Genomic DNA, 15,043 nt, shown 5'->3' with positions numbered 1-15,043 from the left:
TCACTTAGGTGATCAGTGTAGAGATATGTGAAAATTCCCGTGTAGACAGAGCCTAGACAAGTGTTACATCACCTAGTGATCAGTGCAGGGATAAGTCGTAAAGCGCCCTGTAGGCAGAGTGTAGAAAAGTGTTTCCTCCATGGGGTGATCAGTGCAGAGATATGTCCCAAAGCCCCTGTAAGCAGAACATTGACAAGGGTTACATCACCTGTTTGATCAGTGGAAATGTATATCACAAAGCCCCCTGTAGGAAAAGCCCAGACAATTGTTACATCACCTGGGTGAGCAGAGGAGAGATCTGTCACAATGCCCCTGTAGGCAGAGCTTAGACAAGGGTTACATCACCTGGGTGATCAGTGCAGAGATATATCAAAACACTCCTATAGGCTGAACCTAGACAGGAGTTCCATCACCCGGGTGATCAGTGAAGACATATATGAGAATTCCCGTGTAGGCCGAGTCTCGACAAGTGTTACATCACCTAGGTTATCAGTGCAGGTATAAGTCATAAAGCCTCCTGTAGGCAGAGCGTAGACAAGAGTTCCCTCCCCAGGGTGAACAGTGAATACATGTGTCACAAAGCACCTGTAGGCAGAGCCTAGACAAGAGTTTCATCACTTGGTTGATCAGTTCAGAGATGTGTCACAATGTCCATGTAGGCAGATCTAAGACAAGAGTCAATCACCTGGGTGATCAGTGCAGAGATATGTACCAATGTCCCCTGTAGGCAGTGCCTAGACAAGAGTTGCATCACCTCAGAGATCAGTGCATAGATATGTCACAAAGCCTTCTGTATGCAAAGCCCATACAAGCCTTACATCACGTAGGTGATCAGTGCAGTGATATGTCACAAAAATCCCTGCAGACACAGCCTAGAAAAGAGTTACATCACCTGGGTGATCAGTGCAGATATTTGACACAATGCACCCAAAGACACAGCCTAGACAAGTCTTCCATCACCTGGGTGATCAGTGCAGAGATATGTCACAAATCCCCCTCTAGGAAGAGTATAGAGAAGAGTCCAGAGACATTTCACAATGCCCCCTGTAGGCAGAGAGTGGACAAGAGTTACATAACCTAGGTGATCTGTGCAGAGCTATGTCAAAACGCCCATGTAGGCTGAGCCTAGATAAATGTTACATCATCTGGGCGATCAGTGCAGAGGTATGTCACAATACCCCCTATAGGTGGAGACTAGACAAGAGTTACATCATCTGGGGGGTCAGTGCAGAGATATGTCACAAAGCCCCTGTAGGCAGAGCCTAAACAACAGTTACATCTCCAAGGTGATCAGTGCAGAAATGTCACAAAGCCCCTGTAGGCCGAGCCTAGACAGGAGTTACATCTTCTGGGTGATCAGTGCAAAGATATGTCACAAAGCCCCCTGTAGACAAATCCCAGAAAATTGTTACATCACCTGGGTGATCAGTGGAGATATCTGTCACAATTCCCCTTTAGGCGCAGCTTATACAAGCGTTACATCACATGAGTGATCACTGCAGAGATATGTCACTATGCCCCCATAGGCAGATCCAAGACAAGAGTCCATCGCCTGGATGATCAGTGCAGAAATAAGCCACAATGCCGGCAGTAGGCAGATATAGATAAGGGTTACATCACCTGCGTGATCACTGCAGAGATATGTCACAATTCCCCAGTAGGCAGAGCCTAGAAAAGTGTTCCATCACCTGGATGATCAGTGCAGAGTTATATCACAATACCCCCTTTTGGCAGAGCCTAGACAAGTGTTACATCACCTGGGTGATCAGTGCAGAGATGTGTTAGAAGCCCCCTGTAGCCATAGCCCAGACGAGAGTTACATCAGCTGTGTGATCAGTGCAGTAACATGTCACAATGTCCCTACAGCCATATCCTTGACAAAAGTGACATCACCTGGGTGATCAGTGCGGAGATATGTCACAATAACTCCAGTAGGCAGAGCCTAGACTACAGTTACATAACCTGGGTGATCAGGGCAGAGATATGCCACAATGCCCCCTGTAAGCAGATCCCAGACAAGAATTGCATCGCCTCGGGGATCAGTGCAGTGATATGCTAAAATGCCCCTCTAGGCAGAGCCTAGACAAGAGTTACATCAACTGGGTGATCAGTGCAGAGATATGTCACAATGCCCCCTGGAGGCAGAGCATAGAGAAGAGCTGCATCACCTGGGTGATCAGTGAAGAGATATGTCACAATGTCCGCTGTAGGCAGAGCATACAGAAGACTCGCATCTCCTGGGTGATCAGTGCTGAGATATGTCACAATGTCCCCTGTAGGCAAAGCCTAGGCAAGAGTTACATCACCTTTGTCATCAGTTCAGGGATATTTTAAAACGCCCCTGTAGGCAGAGCCCAGACGAGAGTTACATCACCTAGTTGATCAGTGCAGAGATATTTCACAATACCCCTTGGAGGCAGATCCTAGACAAGAGTTGAATCACCTGGGTGATCAGTGCAGAGATATTTCACAATGCCCCCTTTGGGCAGAGGGTAGACAAGAGTTACATCACCTAGGTGATCAGTGCAGAGATTTGTCAAAATTCCCTGTAGGCAGTTCTTATAAAAGTGTTACTTCACCTTAGTGATCAGTGCAGATATATGTCACAAAGCTCCTTTAGGCAGAACTTAGATGAGTTACATCAACTGGGTGATCAGTGCAAATGTATGTCACAAAGCCCCCTGTAGGCAAAGCCTAGGCAATAGTTACATCACTTGGGTGATCAGTGGCGAGCTCCCTCACAATTCGCCTGAAGGCAGAGCTTATACAACAGTTACATCACCTGGGTTATCAGTGCAGAGATATGTCACAATGCCCCCTTAGGCAGAGCGTAGACAAAAGCCCCATCACCTGGATGATCAGTGTAGTTACGTCACAAAGTCCCTTTAGGCAGATCCTAGACAAGTGTTACATCACTTGGATGATCAGTGCAGAGATATATCACATTGACACTGTAGGCAGAGCCTAGACAAGAGTTACATGACCTAGGTGATCAGTGGAGAGGTGCGTCGCAATGTCCCTATAGGCAGAGCATTGACAACTGGTACATCACCTGGGTGATCATTGCAGGGATATGTCACAAAGCACCCTGTAGGTAGATCCTAGAAAAGAGTTACATCACCTGGGTGATCAGTGCAGTTATATGTCACAATGCCACTGTAGGCAGAGCCTAGACAAGTGTTATGTCACCTGGGTGATAAGTGCAGTGATATGTCACAATGCCCTGTAGCCAGATCCTAGACTTAAGTTGCAGCACCTGGGAGATCATTGCAGAGATATGTCCCAATATCCCCAGTATGCAGAGACCAGGCAAGAGTTGGATCACCTAGGAATCAGTGCAGAGATATGTCTCAATCCCTTTGTGGGCACAGCCTAGACAAGAGTTACACCACCTCAGTTGACAGTGCAGAGATATGTCAAAATGCCCCTGTAGGCAGAGCCTACACAAGTGTTACATCACTTAGGTAATCAATGCAGAGATATGTCACAATACCCCCTGTAAGCAGAGCCTAGACAAGAGTTACATCACCTGGGTGATCAGTGCAGAGGTATGTGACAATGCCCCTTTAAGCAGAGCCTGGACAATTGTTCCATCACCTGAGTGATCAGTGCAGAGATCTGTCACAATGCCCCTTTAGGCAGAGCTTAGACCAGAGTTACATCACCTGGGTGATGAGGGTAGAGATATCTCACAATGCCCCTATAGGCAAATCCAATAAAAGATAGTGTCACCTGGGTGATCAGTGCAAAAATATGTGGCAATGCCCCCAGTAGGCAGAGACTAGAGAAGAGTCCCACACCTGGGTGATCAGTGCAGAGATATTTCACAGTGCCCTTTCAGGCAGAGTGTAAGCAAGAGTTACATCACCTAGATGATCAGTGCAGAGATATGTCACAAGGCCCCCTATACGCAGAGCCTGGAGAAGTGTTACATCACCTCGGTGATCTATGCAGTGATATGTCACTATGCCTCGTAGGTAGAGCCTAGTCAAGCGTTACATCAGCTGGGTAATCAGTGCAGAGTTATGTCACAAAGCCCCCATACACAGAGGCTTGACAGGAGTCCCATCACCTAGATGATCAGTGCAGAAATATGTCACAATTCCCGCATAGGCAGATCCAACACGAGTTACATCACCTGGGTGATCAGTGTAGAGATATGTCACAATGCCCCCATAGGCAGAGCCTAGACAAAAGTCCCATCACGTGGGTGATCAGTGTAGCGATATGTCACAAATTCCCTGTAGGCAGAGCCTAGACAAGGGTTACATCTCTTTGTTGATCAGTTCAGAGATGTGTCATGCTGACTGTTTGCTCCCGGAGCTCTGCGGGCACCGGGAAACATGCAGGGAAGGGTGGAAGACCGGCATGGTGCCTTCGCTGTCCTTGTCAGTTTCCAAACCGGCCACACTGCAGACTCCCCATGTTGCCGCACACGGGAATCCATCGTCAGGCCATCACGCCTGGGAGGCATCTTCTCTCTGGGGTCTCGCTCTGGTCTCCTACGTGGAAATGAACGAGAGCCACACGCCTGCACGTGTGAGACTGTCCTGGCAACGGCGACCCCCACAGGCACTGCCTCCTTCACAGAGAGAGGGCCTGGAACTCTCAAGACTCCCACGGAGGTTCAGTTCCACACTCCCCTCCACTCTGCCAGGGCGGTTTCTCCATGCTGAATATGCGTGGGAGCCCGGAGAGCAGCTTCCAGTTCCCGCAGGATTCCTGGAGAGGTCCGGAGAGCCAGCCCCCGAAACGCGACCCCCTCACCCCTTCCCCCTTGCCACCTTCCTTTTCGTCTCTCCGGCCCCATCACCACCATCACCACGCCCTTCCACCCCACCCCTCCTCCACCCGTCCGCAGGCCTCGAAGCCCTGGCACCCTTCCGGGGTGGGGCTGGCTGTCCCAGGACTCACCGCCATTCATGAAGGGGTGGAGCCTGCCTCCCTGTGGGCCTTTATAAGAGCCTCTGGCTGGCTTTCCAGGCAGGCCTCCTGGCTGCACCTGACGCAGTGCAGATGCCGGCTGAGGTGCACGGGAGCCAGCTGGCCTCTCTCGGCCCATGTCCGTCCGTGAAATTCCGGCTGGTGCTCCCCGCGATGGCCCTCCCGAAACCTTCGGACAGCACCCTCCCCGCGGAAGTCCGGGGACGGGGACGGCGAAGGAGACTCTTTTGGACCCCGAGCCAAAGCGTGGCCCTGGGAGCCTGCTTTGAGCGGAACCCATACCCGGACATCGCCACCAGAGAACGGCATTCCAGAGCCCAGGGTCCAGATTCCTTCTAGGCATAGTAGGGAAGATATCAGATGTGAGCAGTATACTAGTATTCCTAGAAGTGAGATGGTAAACTCTAGTATAATATTTATATAAATAAGAGGCATTTGGTAAATATGATTATCATAATTTAATGAGTCAAAATCATTCGTTTTATTTAAACTATGTACCAATTCGGCTCAGTCTAACCCCTTTTGTTATCATTCATAGGCCTGGCTTGGGGCCAGGATAATGATTAATAAGAGGGACGATGTAACTATTAGTGGTAAGTTGGTTGTTTGTAGGGCTCATGGCAAGGGCAATAGGAGAGCAATTTCTAGGTCAAATAATAGGAAGGTGATGGCTACTAGGAAGAATTTTATGGAGAAAGGAATGCCGGCGGGGGATATAGGGTCGAAACCACATTCGTAAGGGTTAGATTTTTCTATGTAGCCGTTGAGTTGTGGTAGTCAGAATGTAATAATTATTAGTAGTAGGGCTAGAAGGGTATTGACTATTAAAATCAGGACGAAGTTTATTACTCTTTCTTGAGTGTTGTCAAAACTAGTTAATTGGAAGTTAACGGTACTATTTATACTAAAAGAGTAAGACCCTCATCAGTAGATGGAGACATATAGAAATAGTCAGACCACATCTACGAAGTGCCAGTACCAGGCGGCGGCTTCAAAGCCGAAGTGATGTTTAGATGTAAAGTGAAATATTAGTTGGCGGATGAGGCAGATAGTGAGGAAAGTTGACCCAATGATGACGTGGAGTCCGTGGAAGCCTGTGGCTACAAAAAATGTTGAGCTGTAGATGCCATCGGAAATGCTAAAAGGGGATTCGAAGTACTCTGAGGCTTGTAGGAGGGTGAAGTAGAGACCCAGTAAAATCGTAATAAGCAGTGCTTGAATTATTTGGTTTCGGTTATTTTCTATCAGGCTGTGGTGGGCTCAAGTAATTGATACTCTTGATGCGAGTAATACAGATGTGTTTAGGAGTGGGACTTCGAGGGGATTCAGTGGGGTGATGCCTGTTGGGGGTCAGTGCCCTCCTAGTTGGGGGGTGGGGGCTAGGCTGGAGTGGTAGAAAGCTCAGAAAAATCCTGCGAAGAAAAAAATTTCTGAGGTAATAAATAGGATTATCCCATATCGGAGACCTTTTTGGATGGGTGGTGTGTGATGGCCTTGGTATGTGCTTTCTCGTGTTACATCACGTCATCATTGGTACATGGTTAGTGTGTTAGTTAGTAGGCCTAGTGTGAGTAGGGTTGTGGAGTAGAAGTGGAATCATATGGCTAGGCCGGAGGTTATTAGAAGGGCTGAGAGGGCCCCTGTTAGGGGCCATGGGCTGGGTTTTACTATATGATAGGCATGTGATTGGTGGGCCATTATGTGTTGTCGTGCAGGTAGAGGCTCACTAGAAGTGTAAAGACGTAGGCTTGGATTAAGGCGATGGCGATTTCCAGAATAGTCAGTAGAATTAGGACTATGAAGATGATGAGTGTAGAGGGTAGATTAATAGTTGATATTGCTAGTGTGGCGTTTCCAATTAGGTGCATGAGTAGGTGGCCTGCAGTAATGTTAGCGGTTAGACGTACGGCTAAGGCTATTGGCTGAATGAGTAGGCTGATAGTTTCGATAATGATTAGTATGGGGATAAGTGGTGTAGGTGTGCCTTGTGGTAGGAAGTGGGCTAGGGCATTTTTAGTCTTAGAGCGAAAGCCTATAGCTACTGCGCCTGCTCATAAGGGGATGGCCATGGCTAGGTTTATAGATAGTTGGGTTATTGGTGTGAATGAGTGGGGTAGAAGCCCGAGAAGATTGGTTGTGGCAATAAAAGTGATTAAGGATATTAGTATAAGAGATCAGGTTCATCCTTTTGTGTTGTGTATGGTTATTATATGTTTTGAGGTCAGTTGAATTAGTCATTGTTGGGTGGTAGTTAGTCGGTTGTTGATGAGGTATTTAGAGGTGGGGACCAGTAAAGGGGGGAATAGAATGATCAGTACTGTGGCGGGCAGACCTAGGATTGTGGGGGCAATGAATGAAGTGAATAGATTTTCGTTCATTTTGGCTCTCAGGGTTTATTGTAGTTTTTTATTTTTATGGGTTTTGGTGAGGGAGGTAGATGGTAATTTGTATTTAATATTTTTAGCTGGGTGATGCGAAATAGTGCAAGGAGTATCGGGGTAATTATGGTGGGTCATACGGTGGTATTTAGTTGGGGCATTTCACTGTAAAGAGGTGTCAGTTCTCTTAATCTTTAACTTAAAAGGTTAATGCTAGGTTAGCTTTACAGTGAGCTCTGGAGAGGGGTAAAGAAGGTGCTATAGGGTGAATACGGGTCCTATTTCAAAAATTTTTAGAGGGATTAATTCTAGGACGATAGGTATAAAACTGTGGTTTGCTCCACAGATTTCTGAGCATTGGCCGTATTATACCCCTGGTCGTGTGGCGGTAAAAGTGGTTTGGTTTAGGCGTCCGGGAATTGCGTCTCTTTTTAGGCCTAATGTGGGAACAGCTCATGAGTGTAAGACATCTTGTGATGCAATTATTATAAGAACGGGGGCTTCAACTGGGAGGACCACCCGATTGTCAAAGTCAAGGAGTCATAGGTCACCTGGTTCCAGGAATAATGGGGGGAGTATGTAGGAGTTGAAGATTAGTCCGCCATAGTCGGTGTATTCGTAGGTTCAATATCATTGATGGCCGATTGATTTGATAGTAAAGGAGGGGTCGTTGACCTCGTCTGTTATGTAAAGGATACGTAGGGATGGGAGAGCGATAAGGACTAGGATGATGGCGGGCAGGATAGTTCAGACGGTTTCTATTTCCTGGGCGTCTGAAATACTAGTATTAGTTAGTTTTGTTGTGAGTGTTAGGAAAAGGGCATACAGGACTAGGAAGCAGATGAGAAAAATGATTATGAGGGCATGATCATGAAAGATGATAAGTTCTTCTATGATAGGGGAAGTAGCGTCTTGTAGACCTACTTGTGCTGCATATGCCATTAAGATATACGGGGTTTAACCTGTAATTTAACTTTGACAAAGTTATGAAATGTTTTTTCTAATATCTTTTTGAAAAAGTCATGGAGGCCATGGGGTTGGCTTGAAACCAGCTTTAGGGGGTTCGATTCCTTCCTTTTTGTCTAGATTTTATGTATACGGGATCTTCGAATGTATGGTAGGGTGGCATACCTCTACCCGGGTGATCATTGCAGAGATATCTCACAATACCCCCTGTAAGCAGAGCCTAGACAAGAGTTACATCACCTGGGTGATCAGTGCAGAGATATGTCATAGATCGCAGTGTAGGCAAAGCCTAGACAAGTTTTACATCACCTCAGCGATCAATGCAGAGATAAGTCCCAATGTCCCTCTAGGCAGAGCTTAGACAAGAGTCAATTCTACTGGGTCATCAGTGCAGCGATAAGTCACAATGCCTCCGTAGGCAGACCCTAGACAAGAATTACATAACCCGGGTGATCCGTGCAGAGTGATGTCACAACGCCCTCTTTAGGCAGAGACTAGAAAAGCGTTACATCACCTGGGTGATCAGTGAAGAGATATGTCACAATGTCCCCTGTAGGCAGAGCATAGAGAGGAGTTGCATCACCTGGGTGATCAGTGCAGAGATACGTCTCAATACCACTTGTAGGTGGATCCTAGACAAGAGTTACGTCACCTGGGTGATTAGTGCAGAGATATCTCACAATACGCCCTGTAAGTTGAGTCTAGACAAGAGTTACATCACCTGGGTGATTAGTGCACAGATATGTCATAAATCCCAGTGTAGGCAAAGCATAGAAAAGTTTTACGTCACCTCAGCGATCAGTGCAGAGATATGTCCCAAAGTCCCTCTAGGCAGAGCTTAGACAAGAGTCACATCTCCTGGATGATCAGTGCAGAGATAATTCACAATGCCCCCGTAGGCAGAGCCTAGACAAGAGTTACATAACCCGGGTGATCCGTGCAGAGTGATGTCACAATGCCCTCTGTAGGCAGAGACTAGAAAAGAGTTACATCACCTTGGTGATCAGTGCAGAGATATGTCACAATGCCCCCGGTAGGCAGAGCCTAGAGAAGAGTTGCATCACCTGGGTGATCAGTGCTGAGATATGTCACAATGTCTCCTGTAGGCAAAGCATAGGGAAGAGTTGCATCACCTGGGTGATCCGTGCAGACATATGACACAATGTCCCCTGTAGGGAAAGCGTTGGCAAGAGTTACATCATCTTTGTCATCAGTTCAGGGATATGTGAAAACGCACCTGTAGGCAGAGCTTAGACAAGAGTTACATCACCTAGTTGATTAGTGCAGAGATATTTCACAATACCCCCTTTAGGCAGATCCTAGGCAAGAGTTGAATCACCTGGGTGATCGGTGCAGAGATATTTCACAATGCTCCCTTTGTGCAGAGGGTAGACATGATTTACATCACCTAGGTGATCAGTGCAGAGATTTGTCAAAATACCCTGTAGGCAGTGCTTATAAAACTGTTACATCACCTAAGTGATCAGTGCAGAGATATGTCACAAAGTTCCTGTAGGCAGAACTTAGATGAGTTACATCTCCTAGGTGATCATTGCAATGGTATATCACAAAGTCCCCTGTTGGCAAAGCCTAGACAATAGTTACAACACTTGGGGGATCAGTGGCGAGATCTCTCACAATTCCCCTGAAGGCAGAGCTTATACAACAGTTACATCATCTGGGTGATCATGGCAGAGATATGTCACAATGCCCCCATAGGCAGATACAAGACAAGATCACCTGGGTGATCAGTGCAGAAATATGTCACAATACACCTGTAAGCAGAGCCTAGACAAGTGTTACATCACCTGGGTGATCAGTGCAGCGATATGTGACAAGCATATCGCTTTAACCAGAGCCTAGACATTATTTACATCACCTGAGTAATCAGTGCAGAGATTTGTCACAATGCCCCTTTAGGCAGAGTTTAGACCAGAGTTTCATCAACTGGGTGATCAGTGCAGAGATATGTCACAATGCCCCCATAGGCAAATCCAAGACAAGAGTCCGTCACCTGGGTGATCAGTGCAGAAATATTTGACAATGCCCCCATTAGACAGAGCCTAGAGAAGAGTCCCATCACCTAGGTGATCAGTGCAGAGATATTTCACAATATCTCTGCCCTGCAGGCAGACCGTAATCAAGAGTTACATCACCTAGATGATCAGTGCAGAGATATGTCACAAGGCCCCCTATAGGCAGAGACTGGACAAGAGTTACATCACCTCGGTGATCAATGCAGTGATATGTCAATACGCCCCGTAGGCAGAGCCTAGTCAAGCATTACATCACCTGGGTGATCAGTGCAGAGATACGTCACAAAGCCCCCATACACAGAGCCTAGACAATAGTCCCATCACCTGGGTGATCAGTGCAGAAATATGTCACAATGCCCCCATAGGCAGATCCAATAAAAGAGTTACATCACCTGGGTGATCAGTGAAGAGATATGTCACAATGCCCCCATAGGCAGAGCCTAGACAAAAGTCCCATCACCTGGGTGATCAGTGCAGAGATATGTCACTAGGCCCCTGTAGGCAGAGTCTAGACAAGATTTACATCACTTTGTTGATCAGCTCAGAGATGTGTCATGCTGACTGTTTGCTCCCGGAGCTCTGCGGGCACCCGGAAATATGCAGGGAAGGGTGGAAGACCGCCATGGTGCCTTTGCTCTCCTTGCCAGTTTTCAAACTGGCCACACTGCAGACTCCCCCTGTGGCCGCACACGGGAATTCATCATCAGGCCATCACACCGGGCAGGCATCTTCTCTCTGGGGTCTCACTCTGGTCTCCTACGTGGAAATGAACGAGAGCCACAGGCCTGCCTGTGTGAGACTGTCCTGGCAATGGCGACACCCACAGGCACTGCCTCCTTCACGGAGAGAGGGCCTGGAACACTCAAGACTTCCACGGAGGTTCAGTTCCAAACTCCCCTCCACCCTTCCAGGCCGGTTTCTCACTGCTGAAGACGCGTGGGAGCCCAGAGAACAGCTTCCAGTTCCCGCGGGATTCCTGGATAGGTCGGGAGAGCCAGCCCCTGAAACGCGCCCCCCTCAACCCTTACCCCTCGCCCCCTTCCTCTTCGTGTCTCTGGCGCCACCACCACCATCACCACGCCCTCCCACCAACCCCACCACCCACTGGCCCCAGGCCTGGACGCCCTGGGACCCTTCCGGGTGTGGCGCGCTGTCTCAGGGCTCACCGCCATTCATGAAGTGGTGGAGCCTGCCTGCCTGAGGGCCTTCATAAGAGCCGCTGGCTGGATGTCCTGGCAGGCCTCCTGGCTGCACCTGCCACAGTGCACAGGCCGGCTGAGGTGCATGGGAGCCCGCCGGCCTCTCTCTGCCCGTGACCGTCCGTGAAATCGGACCCCGTCACCTGATCCCAGACCGCCCTTCTCCTCCGAGCCGTTGAGAAGGATCGCTTTCCATGCATCACCGCCAGGGAAGAGCTGGCCAGAGACGGGCCTCCTGGAGTCCAGGGTTCAGATCTGGTTTCAGAATCGAAGGGCCAGGCACCCAGGACAGGCTGGCAGGGCGCCCAAGAAGGCAGGCGGCCTGTGCAACGCGGCCCCCGGCGGGTGTCACCCTGCTCCCTTGTGGGTAGCCTTTGCCCACAACAGCACGTGGGGAACGGGGCTTCGTGCACCCCAAGTGCCCTGCGTGACTGGGGCTCTCCCACAGGGGGCTTTTGTGAGCCAGGGAGCGAGGGCCGTCCCCATGCTCCAGCCCAGCCAGGCCACGCCGGCAGAGGGGATCTCCCAAACTGCCCCGGCACGCGGGGATTTTGCCTACCTGCCCCGGCTCCTCCGGAAGGGGCGCTCTCCCAGCCTCAGGCTCCTCAGTGGCCTCCAAACACGGGCAAAAGCCAGGAGGATTGGGACGTGAAGCGCGACGACCTGCCAGGCCCTTGCATGGTGGGACAGCCTGAGCCTGCTCAAGCGGGGCCATAGGGCCAAGGTGGGCTTGCCCCACCTGCATCCCAGGGGAGTCCATGTTTGGGCTGGGGCCGGGGTCCCCAGGTTGCCGGGGCGGCGTGGGAACCCCAAGCCGGGGCAGATCCACCTCGCCAGCCCTTGCCCCCGGAGGCCTCCACGAAGAAGGGGCAGATGCAAGGCATCCCGGCACCCTCCCAGGCGCTCCAGCAGCCGCGGCGCTCGTCTGCACTCCCCTCCGGCCTGCTGCTGGATGAGCTCCTGGAGAGCCCGGAGTTTCAGCAGCAGGTGCAACCTTTCCTAGAAACGGAGGCCCCGGGGGAGCTGGAGGCATTGGAAGAGGCCGCCTCGCCGGAAGCACCACTCAGCGAGGAAGAATACTGTTCTCTGCTGGAGGAGCTTTAGGAGGCGGGGTTGGGACGGGGTAGGGTCGGGGCAATGCGGTGGCCTCTCTTTCGCGGGGAACACCTGGCTGGCTATGGAGGGGCATGTCTTCCCTCCGCCACCTCCACAGGTCTCACCGGCCTGGGATTCCTGCCTTCTAGGGCTAGGCCCAGTGAGAGACTCCACACAGCAGAAAACTGCCATTCTTTCCTGGGCATCCCGGGGATCATAGAGCCGGCCCAGGTACCAGGAGGTTGGCCGCCTACTGCACACACGCGGGTTTGCGGGCAGCCACCTGGGCTGTCGAAGCAGCCCGGGCAGAGCTCTCTTTCCTTTCCACCACCCCACCACAGCCTGACAACCCCTCCCCACCCCCACAACCCGTTCCCCATGCGCCGATGTGGGTGAAGGTGACCCACGAGGGAGCAGGGTGACACCCGCCGGGGGTCACGTTGCACAGGCCCCCTGACTGCCTGGGCACCGTGCCAGCCTGACCCGGGTGCCTGGCCTTTCGATTCTGTAACCAGATCTGAATCCTGGACTCCGGGAGGCCCGTCTCTCTGGACAGCTCTTCCTTGGCGGCGATGCCTGGAATGCGATCCTTCTCAAAGGCTCGGAGGAGCAGTGCGATCTGGGATCCGGTGACGGCGGTCCGCTCTCGCCTGCTTTCTTGCGGGCCGCGTCTCCCGGGCCAGGGCCAAGATTTACGCCGGTGCTGCCTCAGCTGGCGTGACCTCTCATTCTGAAACCAAATCTGGACACTGGGCTCCAGAATGCCGATGGCCTGGGCCAGCCGTTCTCTGGTGGCAATGCCCGGGTACGGGTTCCGCTCAAAGCAGGCTCTCAGAGCCTCTCTTAGGCTCGGGTTCCAAACGAGTTTCCTTCGCCGTCACCGTCCCCGGGCTTCCGCGAACAGGGTGCGGTCCGAAGGTGTCGGGAGGGCCATCGCAGGGAGCCCCGGCCGGAATTTCACGGACGGAAAGGGGCAGAGAGAGGCCGGCATTCTCCCGTACACCTCAGCCGGCCTGTTCACTGCAGCAGGTGCAGCCAGGAGGCCTGCCCAGACAGGCAGCCAGCGGCTCTTATAAAGGCCCGCAGGCAGGCAGACTCCAACCCTTCATGAATGGCGGTGAGCCCTGGGACATCCCACCCCATACAGGCAGGTTCCCAGGGCGTCGAGGCCTGCGGCCAGGGGGTGGTGTGGTGGGGGGGGGCGTGGTGATGGTGGTGGTGGGGCGGGAGTGACGAAGAGGAAGGGGGCGAGGGGGAAGGGGTGAGGGGGGCTAGTTTCGGGGGCTGGCTCTCTGGACATCTCCAGGAATCCCTCGGGAACTGGAAGCCACTCTCTGGGCTCCTACGCATCTTCAGCAGTGAGAAACCGGTCTGGGAGGGTGGAGGGGAGTGTGAAACTGAACCTCCGTGGAAGTCTTGAGTGTTCCAGGCCCTCTCTCCGTGAAGGAGGCAGTGCCTGTGGGTGTCGCCATTGCCGGGACAGTCTCACACACACAGACGTGTGGCTTTCATTCATTTCCACGTAGGAGACCAGAGCAAGACCCCATAGAGAAGATGCCTCCCCGGCGTGATGGCCTGCCGATGGATTTCCGTGTGCGGCAACATGGGGAGTCTACAGTGTGGCCGGTTTGGAAACTGGTAAGGAGATTAAAGGCACCATGCCGGTCTTCCACCCTTCCCTGCACGTTTCCGGGTGCCCGCAGAGCTCCGGGAGCAAACACTCAGCATGACACATCTCTGAACTGATCAACAAAGTGTTGTAATCCTTGTCTAGGCTCTGCCTACAGGGGCTTTGGGACATATCTCTGCACTGATCACCCAGGTGATGGGACTTTTGTCTAGCCTCTGCCTATGGGGGCACTGTGACATATCTCTGCACTGATCACCAGGTGATGTAACACTTGTGGTGGATCTGCCTATGGGGGCATTGTGACATATTTCTGCACTGATCACCCAGGAGATGGGACTATTGTCTAGGCTCTGTGTATGGGGGATTTGTGACATATCTCTGCACGGATCACCCACATGATGTAACGCTTGACTATGTTCTGCCTGCGGGACATAGTGACATATCACTGCATTGATCACTGAGGTGATGTAACTCTTTTCCAGGCTCTGCCTGTAGGGGGCCTTGTGACACATCTCTGCACTGATCATGTAGGTGATGTAACTATTGCTTACCCTCTGCCTGCAGGGGCATTGTGAAGTATTTCTGCACTGATCACCCAGGTGATGGGATTCTTCTCTAGGCTGTGCCTCCTGGGGGCATTGTCACATATTTCTGCACTGATCACCCAGGTGACGGACTCTTGTCTTGGATTTGCCTATGGGGGCATTGTGACATATCTTTGCACTGATCACCCAGGTGATGTAACATTTATCTAGGCTCTGCCTACTGTGGCGTTTTGGCACAGCTCTGCACAGA

General features: G+C 51.2%; 3 pseudogenes; all 3 read right to left on the bottom strand.

Moving 5' to 3' along the window:
* Nucleotides 1-5,927: 5,927 nt before the first annotated feature.
* On the bottom strand, nucleotides 5,928-7,410 carry LOC134808102 (ATP synthase subunit a-like; annotated as a pseudogene).
* A 105-nt stretch (nucleotides 7,411-7,515) lies between these two features.
* LOC134808101 (cytochrome c oxidase subunit 2-like) lies at nucleotides 7,516-8,442 on the bottom strand (annotated as a pseudogene).
* A 4,426-nt stretch (nucleotides 8,443-12,868) lies between these two features.
* LOC134808233 (double homeobox protein 4C-like) lies at nucleotides 12,869-13,552 on the bottom strand (annotated as a pseudogene).
* Between the last annotated feature and the right edge of the window lie 1,491 nt (nucleotides 13,553-15,043).

The sequence above is a fragment of the Pan troglodytes genome, chromosome 14 (assembly GCF_028858775.2).
Source record: "Pan troglodytes isolate AG18354 chromosome 14, NHGRI_mPanTro3-v2.0_pri, whole genome shotgun sequence".
Classification (NCBI taxonomy): domain Eukaryota; kingdom Metazoa; phylum Chordata; class Mammalia; order Primates; family Hominidae; genus Pan; species Pan troglodytes.
Note: the sequence above shows the minus strand (reverse complement) of the source record. Positions and strands in the feature narration are given on the sequence as shown.